Raw genomic sequence first — 10058 nt, 5'->3', positions numbered from 1 at the left:
TAAATTTTTGTTGCTCCAGTTCCTTCATTCATAATATTCCTACTTATCTCATGGTGAGATTACAACAATTATAGTAGTGTAAAGTGCCTGGAACTAATGTGGGGGAATCTAGTAGTTATCTGACATACATCCCATCATTTTTCTGCCAGGCAGCTATTATACAAGTGCTAACAAGTGATAATAATCTGTATCTTGTCAATGGAGAAATTGAGGCTAAAATGAATACTATTTTGGAATAACAGTGTATTAAACTTGGAATTTGGTTCCTAGAGCACCTACTTTCCAAAGTAGCTACAAAAGATCTGTAGGAGAAGAGAAAGAATAGCTTCATCCTCGAGTAAATATTTTTTACATCAAGTAGTCTGCTCGAATTTTAAGGCATTTGCAAAATAAGTGCTTGATCAAGTTCATTCTGCTCAACAATTAGCCTTATTGGTACTGTAGTTTCATTCATCAACAGTTTGTAAATAACAACAAAAACAGCTTGTTTAAAAAGTCTGAAAATGCACAATTGTTAGCAATATTTATTAATGGACTACTAGGAAGCTGCAAAGAAAAATTGTCATTTTAACCATTACTTGAGTGAAAGGGGCAAATAGAATTATCGATGTACACTTGACTCTAAGATCAAGATAATCGCTTTAAAAAAAAAATACCTAGGTTATTATGTTGTGAAATTTGTACATTATTTCTAGAATTTGTCATTTTGTATCAAACATTTACATCTGTATACCTTTTAAGTGGCCATTGTAACTGTAGAAATTTTTCCTTAAAAAAATAGTCAGATAAGTATGATGTGTGTGTGTGAGTTATTGCATTATTTTTTTAGTATAAAAAACCAGAAGGCTAAATGTCCATGGCTAGAGATTGAATAATAACCAGAATTTATGATATGATAAATATATATAATACAATATTATACAACCACTAAAAAGTGATGTATATCTTTATTTATTCACACTTAAATTGCTTCTCAATATATTGTTAATTGGGGAAATGTCTACAATGGATGTGGATAATATTATTCCATTATTGTAAAAAATAATATGAATATTTTTATACATACCTAGAAAATTCTGGAAGCATATGCACTTAAATTTTTGTAGTGGTTGCTTCTGAGTGGTGGAGTTCATCTACATATATATTTCTTTAATTGGGACTGAGCATTATGCTAGGAACTGGGGATACAGTGTAGAAAAAGAGGAAATTGTTGCTCTCAGAGTTTATATTCTAGATACTAAACCGAATAAAAGTAAACTAATTAAAATTATTACAGACTGAGGCAGAGAGTATTTTATACAGGCAATAGCTGTATCTTATAAATTTTGATATGTTGTATTTTAATTATTTCAAAATATTTTATTATTTCCCTTTTGATGTATTCAGAACTGTGAGATATTGAGAACTGTGCTATTTAGTTTCCAAGTATTTGGGGATTTCCAGATATCTTTCTGTTATTGAATTCAAATTGAATTTCACTGTGGTCATAGAATATACTTTCTATAACTTGATTCACAGCTTTTTAAAATGATAAGTAGTAGATGGGAATTAATCCTATTGATTCAGCCTATTTTCTTCTTAAAACCTTCCCTAACTCTTCTGGCCTTCTTGCCAGCTTGCTTTCTTCTCTTAAATCATCAACAAATGTTTATTCTTTTCCCAGTGTTCATTCACCCAAGTAAATGGCTATATGTCCCTTTGGGGAAAGGCCTGGGAAAATCATCACCAGTATATAATGCAGGGTCTTCTTCCTAGGGGCCTGGCCATCTTTTCAGCCAGTGGGTTCCAATTCTGGTCCTGAAAATCAGCTCAGGTCTGGAAAATGAGCAAAGATTGTAAATTTTTATTGGAGCAATCACCTTCAATGTGATGTCCTGTTCCTCCATTCTTGCTCCCCTCTCCCTAACATTAGAGATGTTAACAACACCTTGGTTGGCTGGCTGTCTATTTTGCTTTTTGGTTCACCATTCTCTATTTCCCCCCGCCCCCCAAAGCCCCAGTAGATAGTTTGTATGTCATAGCTGCACATCCTTCTAGTTGCTGCATGTGGGACGCGGCCTCAGCATGGCTGGAGAAGTGGTGCGTCGGTGCACGCCCGGATCCGAACCCGGGCCGCCAGCAGCGGAGCGTGCGCACTTAACTGCTAAGCCACGGGGCCGGCCCTCACCATTCTCTATTAACTGTCTCAACTCCTTGCAGGTCCAGTGGCCTTGGCTACCCCTCTGACCTTGCTGGTCCTCGTAGTAATTGTAGCCTTGTGGGTCCAGCAGTAGAGCATCACACCACCTGATCTCAATTACTTCAGGATCCCATCATCTTCTGAGATAAAACTAGCCCAGTTCCGTGAAGGCCTTTCCTGCCACCATACCTGGTCTGCGAGGAGAGCTGCCACTGAACTTCTCAGTGGTGCGGGCGCCCCTCTCACCAGCACATTCCTGATGGCCTTGGTGAACAGTGTGGACTCTGGGCCCTCCCATGCAACATAATCCTCTGGTAGTTCTTCTGCCCTCACATATTATACCACTTCTCCCAGTGTCTCTATTCCTTTCTTTATTTTCTGCTAGGACAAATCAGGCATTTCCGCTTTGTTGACAGTGGCTGTCATTTTTTCCAGCCCTCTAAGAGTCATCCCAGCAGTGAATTGGCCATTCCTTGGAGCCATTGCTAAGGTGCTAAATCCTGTGTCCCAAGAAAATGCCCCCATATCACTGAATTATTACTTTTCCAGTCTTATAGTCTTCCTTCACTTGATCAAATACCTTCAAAACCCTGTCCTAGGAGTTCTCCCTTAGCTCCTGCTGGCAAATGCTGACTAATTCTTGCAACACTTGAGGTATATCATCTCTTTCCTCTCTTATCTGATCCATTATGTATCCCGTCTGGTTCTGCTGGGCTTTACCTCTGGTAGTTATCAGCCTGGTAGATCAAATAGGAAGTTCCTGAGAGGAGCACATAATGCTTTGTGAGGGAGAGGCCTCTGCAGCATGTTCTAGCAAGGCAGAAGTGATAGCTCTTATTAGGGAAGTGTGGACCATTTGTGTAAATCTGTAGGTCTCAGGGGTTGCAGAGTCAACATCCTCAGGGGCATCCATTCGGGATGTTTAAGGGCCTTAGGTTTTCCTACCAGGAAGCTGACTTTTACATAACACACCTGCCTTGGCTGAGCATTCATACATCTCTGGGACTCTAAGACTAACAATTAAGTCTTTAGCTTACTGCTCAGCTATGTCTGTCTGCCCTTCTTCTATTTGAGGTAAGGACATCCTGTGGGTTATTAGAGAGGACATAGTGCTTTCACATTTAACGCTTAATGGCTTGTTAACATCCCTTAGTCTCTCATTATCCTTCTGCAGTCAAACAACTTGGCAATGACTAGGATCATTTTTCAAATGCCTATCATTGCACATGGCATAGCATTCTCCTCCACCGGGACATTTCCCCAGGTTTCTACAGTTGAAATTTTAACATTTGTGCTGCCATTTTGTGTCAAGGACAATCCGTGCCCACCCTACTAACCAGATGACATCCTATTCAACTGCCAGGTAGCAGGGTAACCAACCCAAATTTTGATCTTACTGCCTTTATCTTGGTTTACTCTTGGTACAGCTGAGCTTAGTTTGAGTCATCCAGGAAACAGACACCGAGATAGGGTTAAATGTAGAAGAAATTCATTAATTAGGGAAATGCCTGGCCTCCAGCATGGCCTCAATAAAACTGTGATGGTTTCAGAGTGCTGCTGGGGCCCTGAGTGAACTGACCGAGTCACATTGCCTGCAGGCAGAGATCTGAGAGGCCCATTCTCATGGCCATCACATATGCCAAATGCTAGAAGAAATAAGTTCTGGACATATTTTTATTTTGAAAGCTATACAAGTGATACTAATATATATGTCTAACTTAGATACAATGGTGAATAATGAAATGAAGAAGGTTCAAAGGTAGAAAAAAGTTAATCTTGGGTGACATCGATATTTTAGGGATGGTAAATTAGGAGTCACATGGAAAAAAAGAAGTGGCCAGAAAAGTCAGATCAAAACCAGAATAAAGTGGCCTCCAGCTATGTCTCTTCATCTCCATCACCCCCAGCCTATTCTCAACCATCATCGTCTTTACTTGAACTATTACAGTAGCCTCCTACGTGGCCTGTCCACACTATCCAACCTACCAATGTTTTCTCCTGACTGTAGCCAGGGTGATCTTTAATAAACTATTTATATCACGTCCTTCCTCAGTTTTCATCCTTTCTTCTTAGGGTAAAATCTATAGTCTTAAAAATGGTCTGCATTACCTAGTTTCTACCTACCTTTCCAGCTCACCTTCTGCTGTGCTCACCCCTACTATCTATATTCCAATCACAATGGCTATCCTTTAATTCTTTGATTCACTTCCCTTGTGCCCTGGAGTCTTTATATATGTTGTTGTTTTTGTCTTGAAAGCTTTCTGTTCCTTTTCCATTCCATCCTTCTCCAACACAAAAGCCAAGGAAGGAAAGAGTATCAATAAGATGACAGCAATCAGTTTTTTGTCAAAACCAGCACAAAAGTCCAGTAATTCAAAACTGAGAAATTCCCATTGAGATTATTGATAAAAATGTCATTGGTTAAGTGGGCAATAATTATTTCAATGGCATAGAAGAAGTAGAAGGCACAGGGATGTGCGTTGAAGGATAAATAAGAGGTCAGAAAGTGGAGACAATTATTATAGACTGTCTTTGAGAAGGTTAACTGAGAAGAGATAGAATGGTGTCTATCTAAGTAGGACATAGGGTCAAGAAAAGTTTGGTTTATTCGTTTGGTATTTGAGAGACTTGGGATAGTCACATATATATATCAGAGGAAAAAATCCAGTAGAAATGGAGATATGAAGACAAATAAGAATAGGGTATCATTGATTAAGTACAATTCCTGGGAAGTAGGATTGGATAGGATCTAAAATAAAGATGAAGGATTTGCCTTGGGAGAAAGGCACCTACCCTTTCTGTTACCAAATTTGTGAAGAATCAGCCCAGACTTGGATTTTTTTCATGTCTTCTCCCTCTTCTCCCTCTTAACAGGAATCCTGTCATCTGTGTAAGAGCAAAAGGTTTGGTTCAACATACAGGTGGCACAACTTTGGGAAAGTCACTTAATACTCTGAGGCATGATTTTCTCATTTCTCATTACTCTACACATGTTTTAGGGTAATTTTGATGACCACATGAGTGGTCTTTTGATGTAAAAACTCTTTTGAGAGCTATATAAATAAAGGGCAATATTACGACCATTGTCACTTCAGATGGGGGGGAAACTCTTATTTGCATTTCCTAGATAATTGATTACATTGTATTACTTTTGCCACCTCTCTTGATGAAGGTCTTTCTTCATTCTTAATGGGAGAAACAGTTAAGAGAGAATAGTTTATGGGTCTCTAGAAAAAAAAACAAGTTTATAATCTGTGTGTGGTACAGAGCAGTTGGGCAAAATTGGTCTTTATATATCCAATTTTCTCACTAATAACAATTGATAGTGGGAAAAGACAAGTTTACAGATTTTTTAAATAGACTGTATTTTTTTGGAGCAAGAGTTCACAGTAAAAGTGATGAGAAGGTGTAGAGATTTTCCATGTATTTCTTGTCCTGACATATGCATAGCCTCTTCCATTATCAACATCCTCTACCAGAGTGGTGCATTTGTTAAATTGATGAACCTATATCAACACATCATTATCACGCAAAGTCCACAGTTTACATTAGGGTTCACTCTTGGTGTTGTACATGCTATGGGTTTTGGCAAATATATAATGACATGCATCCACCATTGTAGTATCACACTGAATAGTTTCACTCCTGTAAAAATCCTCTGTGCTCAGGTTTATGCATTTTATATATAACTTGCTGGCACAGTTGTATCCTTCCTAGCTTCATAAGATCTCTGCCAAAGATGTTCTTGAAAACGTTCAAAATTTACAGTGAACATAGCTTCTTTTAGGAGGGCTGCACACCAGTTTTTGCAGGGCCAGCCCCAGCATACAACAAACCCTGAGTCTTGCAGATGAGTGAGGAAAGCCCTTCACCGGCTCATCTCATTGGAATTGTCTCCTCATTTTAAATTTTTGTTTCTGAGTTCCATACTTGCCTAGCACTCCCTCTATTGACAGAATTCATGAATTTCACATTTTCCCTGGGTTTGATTTTTTTCATTGGCCTTGTCCTGTGATTCCTTCTACTTGTCGTAGGGATGTAATGTTTACCCAGCATCTTCATACCAAAAGAGAACTTATAATATGAATTAATACAGTGGTTTTCAGAGTTTTAAAAACAATATAACTCTTTATTCAAACAAAATGTCAACACATAAAACTGACAAAATCATGAGATAGCTCTGTAAAAAAAGACGTATGGGAGAGGTAGAGACTCACCCACGCACCTCGTATTCCAGGAAGTTTATAAGATCCTGTTCCAGAGGCTGCAGGATTCCATGGACGATGAAAATTTCTGCACTAGCTTATACTAACATGGTTATTTCATCACATGAAATGTATAGTGCTCCTAATTGAGAAATTAACATTTGTCTTATAAAGGGTCTCTTGGAAAGAATACAATGAAACTAATTAGAGAACATTTTAGACAGTGGTAAAATATTTTAAGGCTGGTGGGCTATACCATTTAGCTTTTTTCAGTGTTTGTAAGATTGCTCTATCCCTTCAAAGAATTTGAGGACCTCCTTTTCTTGTTTAATTTTAAAATCAGATGGAGAAAGGAGATACTATTTCTTACTTCGATATCATAAGCCCTTCGTCTCCCAATAGTTTTTCTCTGATTGTGATTCTCTGGTTTGGTGTAGTAGACAGAGAATTAGATTTAGAGCTGGGAGACATGAGTTTAAGTCTTGGTTCTTCTATATGGTCCACAACTTCTGTCTAAGCTTCAGGGTTTTTTCTAAGTTGGGGAAGATTATGACTACATCCCCTGCTCCCTCAAAATGGGAAAGTCATATCTACAAATACATGACTTTAGTGAGAGTGACTTAGAACACTGTACAAATAGGACAAGAAGTCTGATTTTCACTGTTAATCACAGAACAACGTTCATGCAAACATACACTTACTCACACACATGCACAAATGCACGCACACATATGCATACACCATCTTTCCAACACATTTTTACCACTGCCTATTCAGAGTGACCAGAGAGGGGTAACTTCAGATTTGATGCATCTCAAGAAGCACAATTTTTAAGGCTCTTTTATATGTGGAAAGAAAACTAGATTAGACATATCTACTTGGCTCATATCATGTTGACCAATTGATATCCAGGGAAGTTAATACCTGGATAGGTTGGTATTAGGATGGGATTCCTTTAATTAATATACACCCACCAGTCCATTCAGTAAAACCTACTTAGTGCAGTTGGTAGACAGAAAGGCCAGCAAGTGAGGCAGTTTTTCATATTTGACTCCTGTTTGTTTTGAAGTGAAAACTTGAATGGCCAGCTGATATTCTACAGGGCCACTTTCATCCGGTAGCTTGTTGTGTATCCATTTTAATCAGTAGAGTCTTCAGGAAACGTGTGGAAATCATTTCAGTGGCACCTGCACTTTGCCTCATTCTCCTTCCTCATTGAAACTTCAGCCTGTTTTTACTGGCAGTGGAATACACTTGTTAATCTCTGCAAATGAAACAATTATATGTTTCAGGTTTGTTCTTCAACATCTTTACACTTTTCTTTTTTACATCTTTTTAAACAATAGCTATTACTAAAGTTACAATTATATTTTGATACATAATGCTTTGCACATCTCACATGATTATTGAGAAGATGGGGTGAAATATGGTCTGAGGAAGTGCTGTTGACCTAAGTAATCAGAGGGTGTGGAATTGGCAGCACGAGTGGGCAAAATATAGAATGATCAGTCAGAACTGAAAAGAAAATGACAGGGGGTTCATAGATGAGAAATGAGGTCTAGAAAAATTGAGATTCAGGAAGGCAAAGCACATCATGGAAATATAATAACATGTTGAAAAGAATGTGAATCCTTACAGACAGATAGGCCTTGTTTTGACTTTCTCTTCTGCCACTTATCATCTGTATGACCTCGGGCAATTAACATCCCTTGGCCTTAGGCTCTTTGACCAATATGGTGAAATGGGGCTATCTGTCTCAGAGTACTACTGTAAAAAATAAATGAGATAATACTCTATAAATATGTGCTTGTAAGTGAGTAGACACTCAATAAACACCAGTGTGGGAGCCAGCCTCTGAGACGGCCCCCAATGACCCCGCCTCCTGGTATCCACACGCTGGTGCGGTTCCTCCCTGCACTGTGCCTGTGTTGGTCTGTGTGACAATCAAATACAGCAGAAGCATCGCTTCTGAGAGGAAGTGATAAAAAGATTGCAGTTTCCGTTTGAGGTTCTCTGTCTCTCTTGGTATTGCCTGCCGTGGGGGAAGCCATGTTGTGTGCCGTCCCAGAGAGGCCCAGGTGGCGAGGAGCTGCCGCCTCCTGCCGAGAGCTCTGTGCTTGAGCTGGGAAGCAGATCCTCCTGACGCGGTCGAGCCTCGGGTAACTGCAGCCCCACCTGACACTCCGACTGCAGCCTGACGGAGAGACGATGAGCCAGAACCACTGAGCTAAGCTGCTGCCCGCCCTAACTGTGAGATAGTAAATACTTCTCTTCTAAGTCACTAAGTTTGGGTTAATTTGTTAAGCAGCAATCAATAACTAATACATCTAGCTATTATTTTGTTAGGATTTTTTTTTTTTTGGTGAGGAAGACTAGCTCTGAGCTAACATCTGTTGCCAATCCTCCTCTTTTTTTTTTTTTTTTGCTGAGGAAGATTGGCCTTGGGCCAACATCTGTGCCCATCTTCCTCTACTTTATATGTGGGACGCCTGCCACAGCATGGCTTGATAAGCGGTGCACAGGTCCACACCTGGGATCCGAATCTGTGAACCCCAGGCTGCTGAAGCAGTGTGCATGAACTTAACTACTACGCCCCTGGGCTGGCCCCATCTAGCTATTATTTTGAAGATCTGGGAAGTGAGGTTTAAAATCTAAACTAAGTTGGGGCTAGTGGTGGGAGTGAGAATTTTAAGTGGATTCAGGAGTGAGAAGGAAATTTAAGCCCTGGTATCCTAAGCCAGTTTGTAGTTTGTCATCTAGTGGAGGACTCTAAGGCAGGGCTTCCCAACAGCTATGCTGTGAATTGGGTATGGATATTTGGAGATATTGATTCTTCTCAGTCCTTGGGTGGTTTGGTGAGGTCTGGGGATGCTGGGTTCTTGGGGCCGGTCACCTCTGGTCTTGAGAAGGTTTCTTTCTTTATGCCTGGGTGCCATGCAGTATTATGATTTTCTATATGTGCCATCATGTGAAAACAGTCAGACAGCATTGTCATTTATAAAGCTAGCCTCTTTGCTTTGAGTACAGAGATATGAGACAGACAATTTTATATAAAATGTGAATTGTGAAGTTTGGTCTAAGTCAGAAATTTTAAATCTGGGGTCCTATGGTCCCCTAAGATCTATAAATGGGATTCAGAGATTCCATAAGCAACACAAAATTTTATGCATAATTGTGTGTGTCTGTTGCTGTGCCATCATGTGTGTTTATGCATTTTTCAGAGGACAAGTTTTATTCCTTTTAGCAGATTTTCAAAGAAGTCTGTAAACCAAAAGAGATTAAAGAGCACCAGATTACATGTTCTCCAAGGCCCTTTCCAGCTCTTAAATTTCTAGAACTCTAGATCTAATAGAATTGGGCTGTAGGAGATCTCTATCTGATTCAAGGTTATGCAGGGCACCTATAATTCTAGGATGGACCCTTTGGGACCAATTTTTGGGCTTGTTATGTTTTCTCCTAATGTGACATTAAGAGCATGAGCTGTGGATCCATACCGCATGGATTTGAACCTTCACTGAGTGACCTTGGGGAAGTGGCTCAATCTCTCTGTGCCTCAGTTTCCTTAATTATACTAGCAGTTTTATCCTATGCAGGATAGCTGTGATGATTACGTGAGTTATCCCATGTCAAGTGCTTAGGACTGTGCCTGCCTAGCACATACTTGGTGCTCAATA

At 39.6% G+C, this 10058-nt stretch overlaps 1 long non-coding RNA gene across 1 annotated transcript; it reads right to left on the bottom strand.

Annotated features, from left to right (window-relative positions):
- Window positions 1–677: 677 nt before the first annotated feature.
- LOC147911388 (uncharacterized) lies at window positions 678–8197 on the bottom strand. Its single transcript, XR_015551219.1, has 3 exons — window positions 7381–8197; window positions 4973–5065; window positions 678–1815 (listed from the first exon to the last, which is right to left on the bottom strand). It is a non-coding gene; the product is annotated as an uncharacterized LOC147911388 (long non-coding RNA).
- Between the last annotated feature and the right edge of the window lie 1861 nt (window positions 8198–10058).

The sequence above is a fragment of the Ceratotherium simum genome, unplaced genomic scaffold (genome assembly GCF_057802395.1).
Source record: "Ceratotherium simum simum isolate JZ-2026a unplaced genomic scaffold, ASM5780239v1 HiC_scaffold_43, whole genome shotgun sequence".
In the NCBI taxonomy this organism is placed as follows: domain Eukaryota; kingdom Metazoa; phylum Chordata; class Mammalia; order Perissodactyla; family Rhinocerotidae; genus Ceratotherium; species Ceratotherium simum.
The sequence above is the reverse complement of the archived record's forward strand: the minus strand, read 5'-3'. Positions and strand labels throughout refer to the sequence as shown.